The following is a 22,534-nucleotide window of genomic DNA, read 5'->3' on the forward strand; positions in this document are numbered from 1 at the left end:
TTTTAAATATGCCAGGATTGTTCCTAGAAGATTTCCTAAGTAAAAACTGATTCCAATCAACTTACTTAAATTCATTCTGAATTACCTCAGACTCTGTCTTTAACACATTCAATATTTATGAAATGCATCCCCATGAGTGTTTAAAAAATATTGTTTGGGGATGGGATGAAGCATCCAAAAATAATTAACACAGTGGAGAAAGATAACAAATGGAAAAAACTGAAATAGGTTTTTAGTGAATATAGTTAAATTGATTTTCATGCTTATATAAGCATGGGAGGAACACAACTCCCAGGAAGGTTGGGTGGGTATAGCTTGCAATATTAAGCAAAGTACATAAATGCTTTCAAAGGACACTACAGAACCTGCTTGACCATTTTATTTCACTCTAGGTGTAACAAACCTTATGATCCATACACTCAGTGAGAGTGTGAAGTACCCCATATTCCTGCTCTCAAAAGTTCTTCTGCTCCAGAGTGATCCCTGTTTCTGCTGATTCAGACATCAGAAATGGCCTTTAGTAGTCTGTGAAGTGGTGAAGTTTGTCTCTAGAACACAGATGAGTAGAAATGAGGAAGTCAGACCTCTCTTCTACTCTCTGGGCTTTCTAGGTGCTGTTTACTATCCCCTCAAAACATGGTCTCAGGAAATACCCACAGAAAGCTCCAATGAAGTAACTCAGGTTTCCATATGGGTACTGAGCTACATTTCAGAAGTGGAATACCTATTCCTGAGAAATAGGACACAAATACAAAAATTTATTATTTTTGGTAGAAGTGGAGATGGTAAAGTGTGTTTTTAGTCTACTACCTTACTGACACATAAAATCAACCCTGAGAATGACATTATTCATAGTTTACTAACTTAGACTTCCATTCTGTTAGCTATTTTTAATTATTTATCATTTTCTAAGCATTTTCACATAAATGATTCATTTAATGAAATTGATCCAACACTTGCTGTGTGAGAGGAAGCCTGAGCAAGAGTTAGCTCTGTTTTTATGGGTGAGGAAATGGGAACAGAGGATAGTCAATAGGATATTTTACCCTAAATCTTTCAAAATGTGATTGGATTACCACATACAACATGGGGTGAAGTAACACCACAGAAGCTCATTAAAAAACAAACAAACAAAAAAAACCCAATAAATCACACAAACAAGAACTGCTTCTTTTGGCATAGCAAATACAGCTTTTCTTTATAAGCTTTTCCTATTCCTTCTAGATCCCTGGTGAAATCATGTTGTAAAAGACAGTAAAGCATATTTATGATAATACTAATGAGCTCAAGTAACACAGATAAAGATGCACACTCTTGGTAAATAGCCCATAATCAGGCCATTTTTTGTATTGTAATTAGAAGAATTTATTTGAAGATAAAATTGAAGTTATCAGCATTCCTTGTTAGAATTGTAAACACTTTCATGCAATATTGATTTTAGATATTTAAGGAAATATTCAATGACTGGTTTCCAGTGTGTCCTAGAGTTTGGTAGAGAGAAACGGTTATGTTGAGGAAGATAATGTTTGATTAATGAAGATTTCCATTGGTAGTTTGCCTATTCATTATTTTTTAACCATAGTGTGAAGTTTGATTTTTTTCTCATTTTAATCAAAACTTTCTCTTCTATAATTTTATTTTATTTATTTAAAAATGTATCTTGTTTTTCATGGACATAAAATAATTGTACATATTGATACAGTACAATGAGGGTCTTGATACATGTGTCCATTATGCAACAAATTGCATCAGGGTACTTAGGATATCCATCACTTCATATGTTTGTTTGTGTTGAGAATATTAAAAATTTCCTTCTAGCTATTTTGAAGTAGTCACTAAATATTGCTGTTTTAAAATGTTTGATGAATATTGCTAGCCATATCTCTACTGTGCAATAGAACACCAGAACTTATTCCACCATTTTAACTGGATTGTCTCCTGAATAAATGGTGCTGGGAAAACTACAAAAGAATGAAGCTAGACCTCATTGCTCACCAAATACAAAAATCAACCCAAAATTGCTTAAAGGCTTAAATGTTAGACCTGTAATAATAAACTATTAGATACTCATTTTTTTTGCCAGTTCACTCTGTTTAGTTTTTTTTTAATTAACCCATGTATACAATTTGACTCAAGGCAGTTATAAACCTAGAACTCACATATCCAAATAAGTCCTGACCTTTTAGTTTGCTACTTTTGGAGAATATGTGCCAATCCTGACACGTTGTCATGAAGAACACTTTTAGGACTTCTCTTTTCTGATTGTCTTTCGTGTCAATTCACAAATCATGAGAAAAGTAGTTTCATTTTTGACAGTTAGCATTACTCTGTGTTATCAGCCTTCTCCTTCTCAGAAATTATTTGGTTATTTCAGAAGTTCCATTTATACCACAAAGGAGTAACATTTGACACCTTTAAGGGCATTTGGAAAAATGGGTCATTGGCTTTGGGGAGTTCCAGAATTCGCTGTAGCAGTCTAAAAAAAATAGACTTTCAGGACAACCAAAAATCAATTATTATTCTCAGAATTTTTGAGAACCTGGAAAGAAATAATATAACAAAACTTCTTAAGCTCAAATTTTTAATTTCTTGTGTTGGCTAGATTTTAAATTTTTATTTTTATTTATTTTTTAAAAATATTTATTTATTTATTTTAGTTGTAGATGGACACAGTATCTTAATTTTTATGTGTTTATTTTTATGTGGTGCTGAGGATCAAACCCATGGCCCCTGCGTGAGAAGCGAGTGCTCTACCACTGAATTACAACCCCAACCCCTAAAATTTTTAGTTTTGAAAGCAGGAAAAAAAAAGCTTATCCAATGCATGTCTTTGAAACAAATTTCTATATTCAGTAATACTCATTTGAAAGCTAAAACCTTAATTCAAGTTAGTTTTTCTTTTTAAAAAGAAGGTGGTTTATGACATATTTTTTGCCTACTCACTTTGGATTATTTCTGAAAGACAGAAGGCCCAAATTTTTACCAATCTTTATTCTTTAGATATTTGAAGCTTCTGTTTAGGAGGCAAACTAAAATGGTCATATTCATTTGCAACTTTAGAATACTTGTAATATCCAAGATGTATTGCTATATAAAAAATTTCACTCTCCTTTTCCTTAAATCACCATCATTGTTATCATCAAAATATCAATTAAGTATACTTTTCCTTGACAGAAGATATAAGAAGATCTGGTTAGTTTTTGTTGAGCCTCTAAGCATAGCTGTGATTTCTAGAACGAGGTGGAGGTGTGTGGGTACTTTATAATTCATCTGACTGTCCATGAACATTTAATGATTCAAGAAATATTTATTGAGCTATTGTTAAGGTGAGATTGCAATAAATCACCAAGTCGATCTTAAAGCAGGAGACAGAAACCTTATTCATCAGCCATTGGTTCAGATCCACCAGCTGGCAGGCCAAGGGGTAGGCTGCAGGTCTGTACTTTTTGACTCCCTCCTGGGATTTGAGGACACTTTTTGTAGTCCCAAACTATACTAATCATAAGTAGCTGCTGCTGTGATTCCAAACAAATTTCATGAGATCTAAAATCATAAGCAGAAGGGGGAGTGGGTCAAAATGTCCCTAGTTGAGTACAAGTTGAATGGTTACTCACATTTAGACAATCAGTCTTGGAGAGGGTACATTGTCCAAGAAAAATGAGAACCAAAGGGAGAACAATTTTACATTGTATAAGAATTGCCATTTTGTGTTGTCAAATATGCTTTGCTAAGCAACTATTGATGGATACAGAAGTGAGGCTTTCCCACGGGAGAAGCAGTTTTTATGTGACAGGGAGTCTCAGGGGAAGATGGAGTCTGTTTGGTCTTTGCCTGTATAACGTGGTCTAGAACACTACCACAAGCCAGGACATGCTGTCAGTCCTGGTTTTACAGTAAAAGACAAAAGTGACAAAAATTTCTGCCTTCCTGAATCTTAGTCAGGAGAGACTCCTGCTTCAGTAATAAACCAAAGGATAGTTTTATAGTGGTGATAGAAATGATGGAGAAAAACCAAACAGGACAGGAGAATGGGTATGACTGATGGGCTTGGCACTTAAACTAAGATGGTCAGACATGCCAAACAAGGCAGGGAAAAGCTTTCCAACTGATGGAATGAAAGGGAAGAGGGTTTTCAACTAGCCGCAATGTGACCCATGGTTTGATGTGAACTGAGCAGGAGAGAGAGTAAGGAGATAAATGAGAAGGAGGTGAAGGCAGGAGACAGCAGACCATGCAGGGCCTTGGAAGGCACTGTAAGGATCTGGGCTTTTATTCTGAGAAAGGCATTGGAATCTCTTGAGCAAATCAGACTCCTGTTAAGACTTAGGTTTCAAAAGGCTGACTGTGTAGAGAAAAGATTTGTGAAGGGGCACGATGGGTGGGAAGCCCATCAGGAGGTAGCATGCAAGGGGTGGTAGAGGTGGAAGTGTCTGGACGAATTCAAAGGTGTAGCTGAAAAGGTTTGCTGACAGATGTGGAAGATGTGCTTGGGAAACGACTGCAGTTTTCCAAGGATGCTGATTAGTGATTCACTAAAAGGGTATGCTGAAATTTGAGGGGGAGGGCCGATTTTGTGTTTTGACTTTGTTGTATTACTTGTGTGTGTAATATTTGGTGACCAAATATCTCATGTCACTGTATCCTCTTCCCACCAAAGCCATCTGTGGAATTTGAAAGAACAGGAAAAAGAGGGTTCCTTATCCATGTAAGAAAATAGGTATATTCCCCTTTAGATGCTGATAAAGCTTTTGTGTTCTTATATCAAGGGTTATGGAGTATGAAGGTGGTTTCAGATCTTGAATTCTAGTTGCTCCTACATGCAATAGAAAATGTAATAGGAATAAATTACAAATATATAATGGGGATATATGTACACATACAAATACATTAATTTACATTAATGGATGTGGCAAGGGGAAATACTGGAAGGAAAAAGGCTGATTTTTACCAATTAGTAAAAATTGATGCCCTATCATCACCCACCTCAATACAGGTGATAGCATGGGATCTTTGAGGAGTGAAGCCAGATAATTTACTTATTCATTACCTATCCTTTCTAGTTGCCCACCCAGATCCTTACCTCCTACTCACAAAGTTTCTGTCTTCCTGTTTTGCTGAAATACTTAACCATCACTAATGACAACTACACTCAAAGACCCTTGACTTAGTTCATGCTTCCTTGACCTCTTGCCTATTTGGTACCCATTACCCACAACAGACATGGATGCATGCCCTGTTAGGCTCTTGGGTGTCTCCTCTTTCTACTGATTCTTTGTTCTACTCTCAAAATATTCTTTTCAAAACCTTCTCTGGCCCCTCAGGACTCCTTACTAAGGAATACTATATATTAAATTATTTTCAGAATGTTTTTTCCTTGACTTTCTTAGTCATACCTTTCCTACATGTACAACAATCAGATTGATTTTCTAAAGAAAGTTTCTCCAGTGTCAAGCCCTGAGCACTCGTGAATTTTCCGAGAATTCCGTGGCATGTGCATGAAGTTTGCAGTCATTACTAACTCAAGGTTACTTCACAGACTTGGGTTTTTGTTTGCTGGACTCTGAAAATGCAAACCTCCCTTTCCTCTGAACGGAGCCTCCGCTGCCATGGATGAGATGGAAAGCCTTCCAATATGCTGGGCCCATCGACCTCAGATTGATCTATTTTGACCCTCAGCAAGCAGCAGATGCAGGAGCTGGAGGCACACTTCCTGAAGGACCCCTTTCCATCCCACGGTACCACGGTGGCCATGGCCTCCAGCCTCGTCCTAGAGGAGCAACTGGTGCAGAATTGGTTTACGATGCAACAGAAGATATAACCCAACTCTGAACGAGGCTGTCACCCATTTGCACAATGCCTCGGGAGGCCTTGCGCTCATCCTGGGCACACTCCACCTGGGCAGGCCCATTCTGGTCAAGCTTCTGTTGTCCATGCCCATACTGCAAAGATGTCCACTACCCCAGCCCAAGAAGAACCAGAAGCTTCTCCATTCAGGCCCAGGAGAGTGCCTGGCCCCTCACGGGAGAGGATGAGGAACTAGAAGCCGCCTTGAATAGACTCTACACTGCAGAGCCTGAGTAAGGTGACCTTGAAGACTCAGACAAATCATCATATCCAGCAGATTTCTGAGTGGATGGGAGTTCTGCACCTGCCACCTTCCAAAGGTCCCACAGGTCCTCCCTCCGGCTACTATTCCATCTAGTTGTTGTCCCCACCTGTCATTTGAGTCACCTAGAAGTGTCTGAGTCTCCAGTCCAGGAGTGCAATTCCTGGGTGCATTTCCTTCCCTTGATGCTGACCCCGCCCATAGCCAATTTTATCACTCTTTCCTAATTTATGGGGATCTTTGCCCGCAGCCCAGTGCCGCGGCTGCCTGCATCTCCAGGAATGAGGGACATCTGCTTTCCCCAAGGATTTTCCCACAGTCCTCTGCTGACAGCCACACCCACATCAGATCCCATCCCCCACCTCCATCTTTTAGATACTATATCCAATATAATTTCATCATTTTGAAATAGTTTGGAGCTTTGTCTTAATTTAGGTATTTTTCCTCTTATTTTCTTTTGGTCTTTGCTTTGTTACTTGTTTGAGGTTATTTTTCTGTTTGATTTTCCATAAATTTTCTACTTTTGCTTCAGTGAAAAAAAAAGAAAAAGAAAAAGAAAATGCAGACCAGTTAGACACTCTAGGTTGGGCTATTTCAGAGTCTTGCTAATACTGTTTTAACTGTAATCTTCTTTCATCCTCCCCTCCCAATTCTAATCAGCAGCATTAAATGATTAAATGTGTAGATCACTTTGGGTCATATGGACATTTTAACAATATTAATTTTTCCAATCCATGAAGATAGAATGTATTTCCATTTATTTGTGTTCTTTTCAATTTAGTTCTCTCTCTCTTTTTTTCTTTGAGTTCCTTATATATTCTGGTATTAAGATCTTGTTGGGTGAAGAATTTGCAAATATTTTCTCCCATTCTTTGTTTTTTTTCTTCACTCTTACTTATAATCTTTTGCTGAAAATGTGTTTTTTAGTTTTATAGTATCAGATCTTACATATGTAAGTCTTTAATCCATCTCAAGTTAATTTTTTAATGTGGTGTGAGAGAGGAATCTAATCTCATACATCTATGTGTTGACATCTAGATTTCTCGATAGCATTTACTGAAGAGGGTAATTGCCCAAAAGCATGATCTTGGTGTCTTTGCCAACAATTTGATTTTAAGTGCATGAATTTATTTCTGGGTTTGAAAAATCCTATTTTATTAGTCTTTGTCTATATTTGTGCTAGCACCACAGATAGTTTGGGTCACTATAGTTTTATAATATATTTTGAAGTTGGATTGTGTGATGCCTCCAGCTTTGTTATTTTTGCTCAAGATTGGCTATATTAGGTCTTTTGTCATTCCATATGAATAAGAGTACGAATTTTAGGATTTTTTCCTATTATTGAAATAAGTATGACTTTAACATTTTAATTGCATTCAACGGATACATCATTTTGGATAGTATGGATATTTTAGCACTATTAATTTTTCCAATCCATGAAGATGGAATGTCTTTATTTATTTGATATGTTCTTTAGTTTCTTTCACTAATGTTTTATGGTTTTCAATGTAGAGATCTCTTGCTTCTGTGGGTAAATTTATCGCTAGGTATTTTTATTTTATTTGTAGCTATAGTGAATGAGATTGACAAATGATGTGAGCAGACATCTCAAAAGAAGATTACAAATGGCTAACAATTACCTAAAAAAACTGCTCAATATTACTGGTTGTCAGGGATATTCAAACCAAAACCAAAATGATATCTAAAAACCCAGTTAGAATCACAATAGTAATAATAGTAATAATAATAATAATAATAATAAAATACCAAAAAGGCAAATGTTGATGAGATTGTGGAGAATAGAAAACTATTATACACTATTGGTGAGAATGTAAATTAGAATAGCCACTATGAAAAAAAGCATGGAGTTTCCTCAAAAAACTAAAAGCTGAACCAGTACATATAATAGTAACCCCATTACTATTAGCTATATATACATCCAAAGGAAATGAAATTAGCATATCAAAGAGATACCTACACTTTCATGTTTACTAAAACACTATTTACAATACTCAAATATGGAATCAACTGTGTCCATCAATGAATGAACTGATAAATAAAATGTCAAACACACAAATGAAATATTATTCAGCCATAAAAGAAAGGGATTATGTTATTTGTGGAAACACAAATATGTTGGACATCATGTTAAGTGAAATAAGCCATGCATAAAAAGACAAATATTGCATGATTTCACTCACTTGTGGAATCTTAAAAATGCTGAGCTTATAAAACTAGAGGGCAAAATACTGTTTATGAGAGGTTGGGAGACTAGGGGAGATGTTGAGGAGGAGATATTGGTTAATGTGTACAAAGTCACAGCCAAACAGGATAAATATAACTACATATCCTTAGTTATTCAATACACAATGTATCAATGTTCCAAACACCCATAAAGATGTACAATTATGTCAGTAAAAAGAGCATAAAGTAAAAATAAAACTACAACAAACCCGGTCTAAATATTCCTTAATATTTTTATGTAATATTTCTCTAACCCACAGAGCATTTTCTTCCTATTACTATTTTGATTTCTTTATCACAATTATGTACATCTTGTTTTCATCACTAGACTATCTCGTCTGAAGGGCGGGTATGTCTTTAATTCATTAGAGTACCCAACACGGTACCTAGGACAAATAGGATCGGCACTGCGACTATTTTGAATCGATAAAATCCAAAGGAATATGAAAATGACCTACCATAGAATTTTAGGGTTGTACAATGTAATAGCCAACTCAGAGATGATGCAGTATCTGAGGGGAAGGGGGCTGTGGGGAGTCTAGTTAAGAAAATCATTTTATGGCAATTAACTGAAATCTTTTTTCATTTCTCCCTAAGAAAACAAAATACTCCTCACAAATTTTAGGACAAATAATTCTCTGAGCAGTCAGTATTTGAATAATTTTAAATACTGATGAATTTTTAGGCCATGAAAAGTTATGAGAAATTTATGATTTATAAATCTAAAAATAGGACTAATCTGATTATTATACATCCTATTCATGAAACACATAACACTAAAATTTTGGGTGAGTAATCAGTGTGGATACCATCATAGACCCATCAGAATAAGATTAACTTTTGTATCCAAGTGCACCCTGCTTGACTAGTACCCTCTGTGCCTTATTTTGAAACTTAAAAGATTTGTCATGTTACTATTTTTTCTCTCTGATGGATATAAATCCTCCTACATCCTGTGTCATGATCAGTGAAGCAGATTTCCTACTTCCCAAAACCTGCGTGCTCCCTAACAGAGAGATGATGCTAAAAACAGGAAGTTTCAGGTGAGGCTGTATCCTTGCAAGTTTCTGTATGGACTGGTAACTGTTGTCTACATGTAAACTTCATTTTCTTTAAATTCCACTAAAACTACAGAGAAGGCACAAATCTCAATTAGGAAATAAACTTCCAAAAGAAAAAACACAGAGAACTCACTCTATCTAAAGCTTTTGGGGACACCTCATCCCCTCATTACTTGGCATGTTCATCTCAGTTATTTAGATTTTATTTTTGGAAAGTGACTGCTGGTTCCCTTCATGCTACTTTTATTTCTTCTTCCTCCTTTTCTTTTTATTTTAGCATGAAAGAGGAGATATACATAAACCATAAATTTCGAATTCAGAAAAACTTATATTTTACTACTTGTGACAATTAAAAAATATTTAAAGGTCATTCATTCAGGAATCACTTTTCAAAGACAGAATTGCATTCCACTAAAATATATACTATGTGGATGTTGAACTTTAACAACATTTTAGTTTCAAACAATATTTTTCCAAAAAGGAACTTTATGGACATAGATATTTCCATGATTATACTTGGGAACCTATCTGTGGAAGTGGATGATAAAGACCAAAAATTGTCTCCACATGTTACTTCATAAGTTAGACTGTAGTTTCCTCCTTGCATAAATAAATATGTCAAAAAGAGAAGTAGTCTTGAAGTAGAAGAGAAAGAAAAAGAGGGAAGAATAGGAAAAAGGGATATAAAGGGAGAGAAGCAGGAGAAAAACCTGAGTCAGCCAGAGAAGCAGGAGAAAAACTTAAGTCAGCTTGTCTTGAAGTGGCACTCTGTATATTTTATTTCCACCAGTATTGTATCTACCTTTTCTAAGATCAGTATATTCTTTTATCTTTTTTTAATTGTCATTGGACTCTGAAATATAGTTTTACATCATGTATTATTAACATTTATAAGAAATTTTTGAAATCATTTCATCGTGATCAGATCACAGTATAAATTTTGCTCACAAGACACACTGTATATCACCTCATAGATTTATACATTTTATGATGCAGAGTTAAAATCCTAACATGGTCACACCTCAATGTAGTTTGTATTTAAAAAAGGAAAAACCAGTATTCATGTAAACAGTACATTATGAGATGTAAAATTTGATTGATAACTCATATAACCTCAAATATACACAAATTATAAGATTATTCTACATGCTCATTCATTTTACATGTAAAGAAAGAAGACAATATTATAAAAGGCAACATTTGTTAAAAGGCCACTGTGGCTAACTTGGTGTCGCTGGAGTCAGTACTGCAGCCACTGTTAATTTCCTGGATGTCTTGAGGTTAGGAGTAGATTCTGTCAAGGCAGACATCAAGTAATTCAACTTTGTCCAGATGACTGAACAGCCAGATTCCTTAACAAATTCCTTCAAATGCACTGTTTGTGTCAGGTTATTGTATTGCCAGGTCAGAGAAGGCATCAGAGACCTCTGTGTGGACCTGCATGGAAATGCTTGCTTGTGAAACGTTGAGATAAATGTCACACTGCTGGTCCAGACCAAGGTAGCAGTCACTCATGAGATAGAGAGTGTAGATATACCTAGAATAAGAAAACAGAACAAAAATGTAAAACTGGTTTCCTAATCAGAGTCACACTTAATTCTTTTATAACTTTGGTGGTAAGATTCTGCTTACCTTCTGGGTATTTCAGTGGTGAAAAAAGAAAGGGAAGCAATGTGATGATTTCGAACATATCCTACTTGTCTTAAAGCAAGAAGTTCTCTCTTGTCCACTTCTCCAATATCAAGAACCATCCTTCATCTTTTGATTTGGGAAATCAAGGGGTAACTGCAGAGCTCTCTTGCTTTCCCTATAAACCACAGAAAAAGATAAACTATTGACTACATCTAGACTTTTCACATGGTTTGGAGGTGGTTAAAAGGCACCGCTCGGGGCTAGGATTGTGGCTCAGCAGTAGATCACTTGTCTAGCTTGTGCAGGGCCCTGGGTTTGATCCTCAGCACCACATAAAAATAAATAGATACAATAAAGATATTGTGTCCAATTACAACTAAAAAAAAGGCACTAGGGTCTTACCAGAAGGCCATAAAAAAAGAGTTCAGCACTTCCATCTGGGATGTCTTTAATTCCCTTCCTTTGTGGTGATTGATATGTTTTTGTATGTTTCTTCAGGGCATACAGAAAACCCTTTGAGCTACTACTACCAGAATATTTGGCTCAGAAAGAATAAAGCTCTGAATCCTGACATCAAATTAGTAAAATCTCAAGCCATTCCTCCAATTAACATTAATACCCCACTTATAGAAAAACAAACAGAGATATAGCCATGTGAACCAAATCTTCCCAGTCTTATTTACAAAGAACTGATGCTTAGGAAAACAAACAAAAACCAGTCAAGACTAGACTGTGTAACTCAAGATAATAAGCACAATATCAGATCAATATCTTCTTTCCACCCAAGAATAAAATACACATAAAAAAGCACATAGTATATCAAAAGTTCCTTTCTTTGAGGAGTGAGGAACTATAAGTCATGCAATTTGTAACACACAGGAATCACCACAATTTAAGACTAGCACCAAAGTCGGAGCTGGGGTTGTAGCTCAATGGTAGAGCGCTTGCCTAGCTTGTGCAAGGCCGTGAGTTTGATTCTCAGTACCACATAAAAATAAGTAAATAAAATAAAGGCATTGTGTCCAACTATACCTAAAAAATATTTTTTAAAAAATTAAAAACAAAAGACTAGTACTAATGTAATGACAGAATCTGGAGTCTTTATCTTGGATCAACTTTTACAAAAACAAGGTTACTATAATGTGTCTTTAAGACAATGACTTTATGGCATAAAACATATTAATAATGACATGTTCCTATTGAGATTTCACTCTGTATTCCAAGGGGAGATGCTTCAGTTATAGCATTTTAAAACAGAGCCAGAGAGTAATATATAGTTCCATAGCAGTTAGGAATAACATCTACAATTTTTTTGAACATGATTACATCTAATTTTAAAGTAGATTTTGAAGGTTAAAAAAAACAAATCTACCTTTGCTCCATGATTTTATCTTTATTATTATGATTTTTATAACTATTTATATGATTAGTTTATGATTATTACTATTTTTGGAAGCTGGAATTTAGTAAGTCATCTAGAAATGCTCATATTGAAGCTCTGAAATGCTAGAGGCCTATCAGTTCATGTTAGTATTGGCTGATATTTAGTATTAGAAATGAAATGAAGTGAGACCTGTACTGAAAGGACATTATAACAATACACATGACTATTCTATGAAAACAGAGAAGCTTACTCATCCCAGAGGGTTACTCTAGATATTAAAAACCCTGAATCCACTAGGATAAAAAGAAAAAAAATGGACAAATTCTTTCGTATTTTAATTACTATGGTATTAAAAACCAATCAGCTCACACTATGTGTACTAATATTCTTAGAGGACTAAATAATTGATTTTGGTGTCAGAGGCTACAGAAAAGAGCATAGTAATTTAAAATAAAACTACTGTACATTTTTGGTCTGTATGAAATTGACAAAGCTCTCTCATGTGCATTATAATGAAGGAAGCAGCTAGATGTGGCAACTGAGTCTCAGAAAAGCTTAGCTTCTAATTCAAATTCAATAGAGCTAAGAAGGAAAGCTTCAATTTCATCTGCATCTGGCCTGATGTGTTTCCTATACCAAAGTGCCTCTAGTGCAGTACTTCTCAAACTTTAATGTCCTTAATAATCATGTGTACATGGGGGGACTGGGGATGGTAGAGCATTACCTAGTGTGTGTGAGGCCACTGGATTCAATCCTAGGTACGAGAAAAAACCAAACCAAAACAAAAAAAGGATCAAGTGGGGCACCAAAAAGAGCTTCAGTTTTGCGAATCGCTCAGACCCTGAGATTCTGATTCAGTCATTCAGGAGTGGGGCCAAGAATCTATACTATAAAGGCACTCCAGGAAATTCTGCTAGACTGAGTGTGTAAACCACACTTTGAGAATAGTACTCCAGGCAATATATGACTATGTAAGGTGGATATTCTGGGGTTGAAAAATGGCACATGAGAACTGACTGACTACTGTCAAAGACTGACTCTTACTGGTTAAGGCCAGTTGAGAAAGCAGGATTCATGAATGACACGGACACATTAGTAATAGAAAAGATATGTGTGGTGGCACATGCTGGTAGTTGGTGCCAAATATTTGAGAATGGAGACCAAATACTATACCTTGTGGAACCCAAAGTGAACTCTCTGCAAGCTGACTTGGAGCACATACTCCTGATCAGCGTGCAATCTGATCCATTTGTTGTCATCTCGTTTGTCTGCAGTCAGAGTTGAGACAGAGAGTTCATTGTGTCCTTCAGCTAAGTCATCCCATGAGCCTTTAACACTTATGCCAACATCTATCACTGGCAAATGAGATAAAAAATTCCATGCCTAAAAAAAAGGAAAAACAACAAAAAATGTCACATGGAGTATTCAACTAAGAAATAGTGTAATTTTAGAAAAAAATCAAACTTTTAATTTTGAGATTAATTCTGAATTAGATGCAATTGAAAGAAATAATGGACATCTTTTGCATCGTTTACCCAGTATCATGCAATGCTGGCATTTTTCAATACCAGGATACTGACATTGACACAATCCACTGATTATTCAGGTTTCCCTAGTTTTTCTTGTACATAGGTGAATATATGTAGAACAGTGTTTTATAAAATCCTCTTTAAGTTTTTTTTATAAACCAAAAAAATTATTATCTAAACTTTTAACTTATTATAAATGCCTTTTCATATTGAGTGGTTATTGACTATACTTAAAAAAGAGGGATTAAAAGTGTTTATTGCTATTTTTTTTTAAAGAGAAGCATCTATTTTAACGTTTATGTGACATTTAAGGTAGAAAACATTACTTAGCGATATAAAGGAAATCTGAAAATAAATCTGTGATGCAATTGTTAATGTCAGTATAATCCATTGACACTTGTTATATAACACAGGGAATCCTGTAAGACTAGGGTTCCTTGTATAAACAAATAGGTTTTTTTGGGCATTATCATGCTGAAAGTACCAGCTAAAATCACACATATTAAAAGAGTAGAAATATTTTACCAACTTTATTCTTGCCTTTTAAATTAAAAGATATTTGTGGGTAATCAGTATTCCAATAGTACATGCTTAACAATGCTGAATGAACAAATCAAGGAGTGAATCTTATATTCATGGAAAGTATATATAACACAATAAACTTTAGGACTATGTAACTGTAACTTTTTTTTTTTTTAACATTCACAATTATGTGGTAATGTAACTATTGGTCAAGACACCTTTTTTTAACATTTATTTATTTTTTAATTGTAGTTTGACTCAATATCTTTATTTATTTTCATGGGGTGCTGAGGATTGAACCCAGGGCCTCGCACATGCTAGGCGAACGCTCTACTGCTGAGCCACAACCTCAGCCCAAGACAACTTCTTAATAGCTGTTTTATCAGTTGTTACTTTCTAAGGTCATTTTATTTTATTTTATTTTATTTTATTTTTAAGAGAGAGAGAGAGAGAGAGAGAGAGAGAGAGAGAGAGAGAGAGAAAGAGAGAGAGAGAGAATTTTTTAATATTTTTTTGTTGTTGTTCTCGGCGGACACAACATCTTTGTCGGTATGTGGTGTTGAGGATCGAACCCGGGCTGCACGCATGCCAGGCGAGCCCGCTACCGTTTGAGCCACATCCTCAGCCCTAAGGTCATTTTAAAAATTACACAATGAGTTTAATTTTAGTTTTCCTTTTAGTTCTTTTATATATGGTATGGATTTCCTTATAAGCTTTAATTTTCTGTTTGCTAAGACTTTAGTGTTGCTGGTATATGTAATTAAACGCAGTAGCCCTGATGAACCAAACTATCACTTAGGAATTAAAAAAAAATAAAGATAAAAAAATAGATCCAATGCAAAATTTCAATTCAACTCCAATCCTATAACTTGTCTTGTGAATTTGAAATTATGCCTACAACTAGACTTCTGAAATTGAAATTGTCAAGCTACAAAATGTACTTCAAGTACAAATGATGGTCTATCTCCTACTAGAACCAAAAGTCACTGAGTTCAGAAGCTGCACCAATTAATGTTCTAATATTGGCCGACACAGAAAAGTGGTCGAGGGAACACTTAAATATACAATTTCTGCAAAACATTTAATTTTGTGAAACAAAGCAACTAACATTTACCACACAAAGCAGGACTTCATATGCTTTTATACTCATACCATTAAATTAGTCAACAATATGATGTTTTCTGATATTAGCAACTCACTGAGATTTTTCTTTACAAAGCTTCCAAATGTCTAACTGGCTTATATTTACATATGACATCTTTTTGTAGGACTTATTATTATGTTTTAACTTATAATGTGTACACATATATTTATTTGGTTTATATGTATTTATGTATATAAAACATGAGCTTTTTAAAAGAAACTGCTAAGATATTTCAATACCAGCCAAACATATCTATCTGAGGATTAATCTTCATCTATTGAATGAAGCACTGCCATGCATACAATTATTTAATTAGCAGCCAAATCCTCTGCCAGTCAGCAACCGTTCCAGGCATACTGATGGGTAGGAGATGCAAATCTCACAGTTGTACTGCTTTTTCTCATTACTACTGCAATTAGCACTTAAATTGATGCTTTAAACATACTAATTTCTGGAATAATTCAGGATTTGTATGGGATCACCTCACTGCAAAGCCAACACCAGATTGCTCTGCAAATTAAAGAACTTTTGAGCCCAATAACCATCATCATATTAGACAGAGCCAATTTGCATTTGGTTTTAAAGATAACAAAATGGAAATTTATGCAAATAAATTAGTAAGTTTACTTGTGAATTCTCCCTGAACTAATTATAACACATCTTGTTCAAAAAAAAGTTTTACTTGGAAAGAAAAAGAGACATGCTTTAAAAGTTTCTTTAATATGTGCACATACAAATCAATATAATTATGTTATAAATCCTGAACATTCACTTTGACACATTTAGGGTAAAACTGCTTAAGACTTAAAAGGCTAGAAAGCCAAGTATCTGGCATTGTTCATTTGGTTTTTGGCCTTCCAAAGATTGTTTAGATTTAACTTTCCTTATAAGTTACATAGTGAACAAATAAGGGGTTTATTTGAAAGAATCTCTTTGAATCTAGGAACAATAATGTAATTAAAATAAGAGTGGAACATAAATAATTGAAGGAATTAGATGAAAATATACCCTACCATAAAAGGGCAAAACTCCCTAGAAGAGATGGAGTAGGTTCCTGGGTAATGCAATCTGGTGATGTAAAGGCTAAATGGAGCCTTCCAAAGTGAGCTTGAAAGCCTTATACTGAACAAGTTCTCATAATGCCAGTAATGTTATTAATCACTATTACTATCATTTGTTCAATTATTATTCTATGTCAAGAACTATATAAAGCAGCTTACATAATACTATTTTGCTTAACTTTCACAAGAATGTCATAAGATATATATAATGTTTCTATAGTTAGTAAATGACAAAGACAGAATTTTAACACAGGTGGGACTGACTTCAAGACACACACCCTAAGTTAGAAAACTCTTGGTACAACTTCACAGAGTAAGGCGGCCTTACCTGCTTTGTTTTGGTGACCTGCAGCTCCTTCTCAAACATGGAGCTGAATATATGGTCTTTCCATACACAGGCATGAATCAGGGAGGCACTCAATGGAGGTTTGGCACCTACACATGAGCACTTTATAACTGGTTTCCATTTCCTTAGAAATTATATCAACACCAACAAAATAACTCTTTCAAAGCACAAGTAAGATTTCTGATAACATTGGTGTGTATAATATTAACAATTGTTAAAAAATTATCATATAACTCTTTATAGGCCATTATATTAAGTTTTAAATATTGGCTAACATTCTTTATATCAACCTAAGGCAGTATCACTATCATTATATGAAATCTGTAAACTTTAAATAATGTATCAGGTTCAGTAAATACATAAAAGAGTTCATATGCAGTGGATGTGTTTCTATAGGAAGCACCGATGTGAAACAATATTTCCATGGAGATAAAAGTGCTGATGTGAAACCCTGACATGATTTTGGTGAATGTGTGCAAGTGTCTACTATAATTACTTGAATAAAGTTTTTAAATTTTAAGTTTGGGGAGCACAGAATTTAAAGTACACTTTGGAGAATTTTGAGATAAGTTTAAGTTGTGCCAGATCACAGGAACACGAGCCACCTAAATGTTATGGTAAGAAGAAAATATAGTTGAAATTATATTAATATTGAATTTTTAAGGGTGATAAGAAAATTGGACCAAATCTCCTATACCCTCCAGCAGATTCCCTCATAGATGATTCTGTGTGAGGTTGTGCCTTTAATGTGCTTTCTATACTACTGAAATCCAACTCACATAACCTTCAGAACCTTACCAGCAGAGCTTCTGACAAGTTGTAGATATATCTACCTTCTCTCCCTGCCACCTGTTGCTGCTATGGCTCACTTTCTGAATGTGTCTGTTAGTTTCCAGGGACATCCTATGGTAGGGAATCAAGCATACCTGTCACCCTGTCACCCAGTACACTTGATTCAAATTAGGGATTTTTCTTAGGGGACCCCAGGTGTTCCTGAGGTTCTTGGTGGCATCTGCACTTGGATGGCTTAAATAACTGTGATCCTCATGCAGCTTACAAGAGGTAGAGGGTGCATGATGGCAAGCCAGACTATTTTGGTTATCTCCATAACTTTGAAATAACATTCTGGCTTCAAGGTATCTCAACTGCTGTGAAACATTGGTGTGAAAGGATATTTTCATTTAAACACTTTCAATCTAGCGTGTATACTGTAATGTTCTTTTCCTTGTTAAAACATTTGCAGCCATGTATGTGAGACCTAAGTGTTAAATTATTCGACACTATTACAAACTCAGTACAGATTATACCTTGAACTCCCACTACACCTGACTATCTAGTTTTGGACATTTCAGATCCATAATTTACTATTTTTTTTTAAAAAACATTTTCTTTTAGTTGTCATAGGACACATATCTTTATTTTATTTATTTATTTTTTTGTAGTTCTGAGGCTTGAACCCAGCACCTTGCATGTGCTAGGTGAGCCCTACCCAGTCCCCCATGGTTTACTTTGGACAATGGATTTCAGATCCCTCAGTCTCTTCTACTTAACAGAAGCTGCCAATTTATCTTGGTTTTAGATCACAAAGCACCTTAATAATGTTTTCTTAAATAAAGCTGATAATGTATAGAAATAAATGCAGTTAAAATAGAAACATATTTAATATTGCAAAGGGAGAACACACAATTTAGGTAGGAGAAGGTTAAAATGAATTGTGGTTCAGCTTGGTACTGAGGGCAGGTCTCCTTCTGGGAAAGGGGCATTTTTACTCCAAAGAATCAATATTGTAGGCACCACATGAAATTCCAGTGTCTATATGTATTTTAATAAGGGAATTTTTGGGGATCTGGGTGTGTAGCTCAGTGGTACAGCCTAGCATGCATGAAGCCCTGGGTCTGATTCCCCAAAATACCCACTCCTCCCCCCAAAAATGCATTAAAAAACTTTTAAAAAATTACATTGCAAATTAAAACAATTACCTGAAAAGGTGAAGATGGTGCTGTTCTATGTTTGGTAGGTAAGAAGAGAAGAATCTTTTAACCACCGGCCCTGGATCAACATCTGAATGAGATTGGTGGTATTCAGGGCAGTCACCAGCCAACCTTGGTTTGCAGCCACATCCAGCATTGCCTGAATAGGCAAATAGCACATGTTACAAGAACATCAAGGCATTCACCCTCTCCCATTGGAAATCTTACATTAGCTTTAACAAAACAAACAAAAACAAAAAATCAATCATTTTATCACTAAATTAGTATTCATCCAAATAAAAACAGAATAAACTACAGTTGGATGGGGAGAGCAAAATGAATTTCCTGTAACATCCTACAAAAAGTCAAACCCTAAGCTAATTTTAAGAGTAAAAACTCATTGTACTTTGAAAACAAATATTTAATAATTCACTATATCAAGAATACTAGTAGTTGCATTTCTTCTTTTTTAAAACAATTCTTTTTAGTTGTTGATGGTCCTTTATTTTATTTATTTATTTATACACAGTGCTGAGAATTGAACCCAGTGCCTTATGCATGCTAGGTAAGTGCTCCACCACTAAGCTACAACTCCAGGCCCTTCACAGAGTCTTTTAAATTTGAAAACTATTTATGATGGTAAGGAGAGAGAAGGTTTTCTTGTGAAACCCTCATTTTCCCCAAAGAGCAAGTTAAGAATAGAGTCTTGTTCTCAATGACAATAATACACCACATCCTAGGCAAAGGGGCAATTGCCAGTGGTATATGTGGAATGATGGAGAGCTATTCATATCAGTCTATACATTTAATCCAATGTTTTATGAACAAACAAAACGCTGCATTTGCTTAAGGCAAAACTAAACAGTGAAATCTTATTAGTTTAAACAGTGAAGTCTTAGAAGTTTACACAGGCAAAGCCATTTCAATTAAATTAGATTCTGGAGAATGCTGTCTTAAAGACACATAAGTTAATATTATGATCTTAGGCAGTTATTTCATACAGTTTTAAGACTCCACTCTCTTATTTTTGGATGTACCTAGCAAAGCATTACAATGATACTTTAATGGTAAATATCTCACTGACAGCAAAATATTTTAAAAATATTGAACAAAAATCTATTAATTTTGAAATAATTTTAAACTGTTCTAGTAAAATCAATTTCCTGTACTTCTAAGAATTTTGACAGAAACACATTCTTCTAAGTTGCAAATTTACAATTCTGTGTTTTCTAATTTACAAAAAGTAAACTATTTTAATAAATTTGGTTAAACTAACCTATGATCTCTTTATATACATTACAGGGAAATAGAATAAAGTTTTTGCATACCCTAATTAGTGTTAAAGGATGGTCAAAATGATTTTTAGTACCTGCTAACCTGCTAGTTATACATTATAAAGTCTGAATGTTGGTGTAATAAATATATGTGTCTTTATGTGCATGTATGACTGTGTGTACACATATGAATGTACATATTTATGAATCCAGAGAAGATATATTTATATTTTTTTTACAAAGAAGAAAAATGCACTTTTTCTGTGAAGTATAGGAAACAAGCAGGTTATGATTAATATATGCTACATACAAAAAAAAGTAGTTCACTAGTTGTAACTCTTGAGACTTGCTAAGGGAAAAGGAAAAGAAAAATGAAAAATTATACCTAATTCAATATCATAACTTGTAATGTGGAGTAAGTATGGCAATTTTATGTGTGATTTTACATTACAACTTGACTGGAAATAAATTCCAGACCAAAAATTCACATACTAGGAGAGTTGGATGAATGAACCATATGTTTTTAACTTTGAAGTTTTGACGATAAAGTTGAAAGATTGCATAAAATTTATGAGACTTCCCCAGAATTTTTTATTTTATGATCCAGATGTGAAAATGTAAAAAAAAAAAAGCAAAATAAGTGCTTATCATGTGGAGTAAATGAACGGCCATATCACTTATCATTTATTTTTTAGTTTTCGGCGGACACAACATCTTTGTTTGCAAACTATTATCTTTTATTAGTTTACAGAAAAGTCAGGTGGGTAGATCAAGAATCCGGGATGATAAAAGGTTTTGAGGCTTGTGTGGTGAACCAAATACTATTCCCCTTTTCTCTCTGCTCACCCGGCCCTGGTGCTCCTGTTGTCTCCTCCCCACTACTTGATACTGATGCTCCTGTCTCTGCTGGAACATTATATAAATTTCCTTTATTCTCAATCTCATAAGTTTTCTTTAATTTGTACTTTATATTTTTTCAAATTGAATTTTTAAAAAGGTAAAACTGGTCATGTCATTCCCCTGCTTAAATTTCTTCAATGCCATCAGTTGGTAAGGAGAATAAAACTAACATGTCTCTCTGCATTACAGATGGTCAACACCCCACTATCTATTTGGTCCTTGATTTATCTGGTCCTTACTTTTCTCTCTGGCCATCCCCTCACATAGAGCACTAGAAAATTACTGGTATTTTTTCACATTTACCCTTGCTTTTATTTATTTATTTTGTAAAACAAATATCATTCCTTTTGTTCACCTGAGAAATTCCTATTCATTCTTTGGGTCTAGCTTAAACACTACTGAAACATCACTGATTCTTTTTTTTTAAGAGAGAGAGAGAGAGAGAGAGAGAGAGAGAGAGAGAGAGAGAGAGAGAGAGAATTTTAATATTTATTTATTTATTTTTTAGTTTTCGGCGGACACAACATCTTTGTTTGCATGTGATGCTGAGGATCTAACCCGGGCTGCATGCATGCCAGGCGAGCATGCTACAGCTTGAGCCACATCCCCAGCCCTTCACTGATTCTTTCAGATGGATTTAGTCCTTTCTCTATGCCTTTGCTGCTTTTGAGGAATGCCATCATTATTATAGCATGACTTTTTGTTTACACATTTGTCCTTTGAACTATAGGTTCTTTGACAGCAAGAATCTGGGATTATTTTCTATAACTCCAGCCCTAGCAAAGAACACTCAAAAAATACCTGTTCTACTAAAGAACACTGGAAAGCCCATGGTACATGCTGATAATCCCAGTGGCTCAGGAGGCTGGGACAGGAGGATTTTAAGTTCAAAACCAGCCTCAGTAATGTAATTAATGTCCTAAGCATCTTGGCAAGACCTTGTCTTAAAAAATAAAAAGGGCTGGGTATATGGCTCAGTGGTTAAGCACCCCTGGGTTTAATCCTCAGTAACAAACTAACAAACAAAAGAATATAGATTAAAAAATTATAAGAATTATAATAAATTCTGCCTAAGTTACTGTACAAAACAGAAGATAAAACACAAGTTTTGATGTCACACACACACACAGATTTGTATCCTAATTCTGTCTCATTTATAACTCAGGAAGATCACTTTACCCTACTGAACCTAAGCTTCTCACTAATAGAAGGGTACCATATTTCACCTCCACATGCTTTCTTTTCCAAGAAGCAAGATACTTGCAGCCCTGCCTGGCCTAAGTGGACAGAATGTCACATTCTTTAGCAAACTATCTGTTAACTGCCAGAGACCAGATTCTGAAACTTTGAGAGATTAAAAA

General features: G+C 35.0%; 1 pseudogene; it reads right to left on the reverse strand.

The window, feature by feature from the left end:
- Positions 1-9,719: 9,719 nt before the first annotated feature.
- The window catches only part of LOC144373385 (biotin--protein ligase-like), a 72,025-nt pseudogene continuing 59,210 nt past the window's right edge, over positions 9,720-22,534 (reverse strand).

This window comes from Ictidomys tridecemlineatus, unplaced genomic scaffold (genome assembly GCF_052094955.1).
Source record: "Ictidomys tridecemlineatus isolate mIctTri1 unplaced genomic scaffold, mIctTri1.hap1 Scaffold_38, whole genome shotgun sequence".
NCBI lineage: Eukaryota > Metazoa > Chordata > Mammalia > Rodentia > Sciuridae > Ictidomys > Ictidomys tridecemlineatus.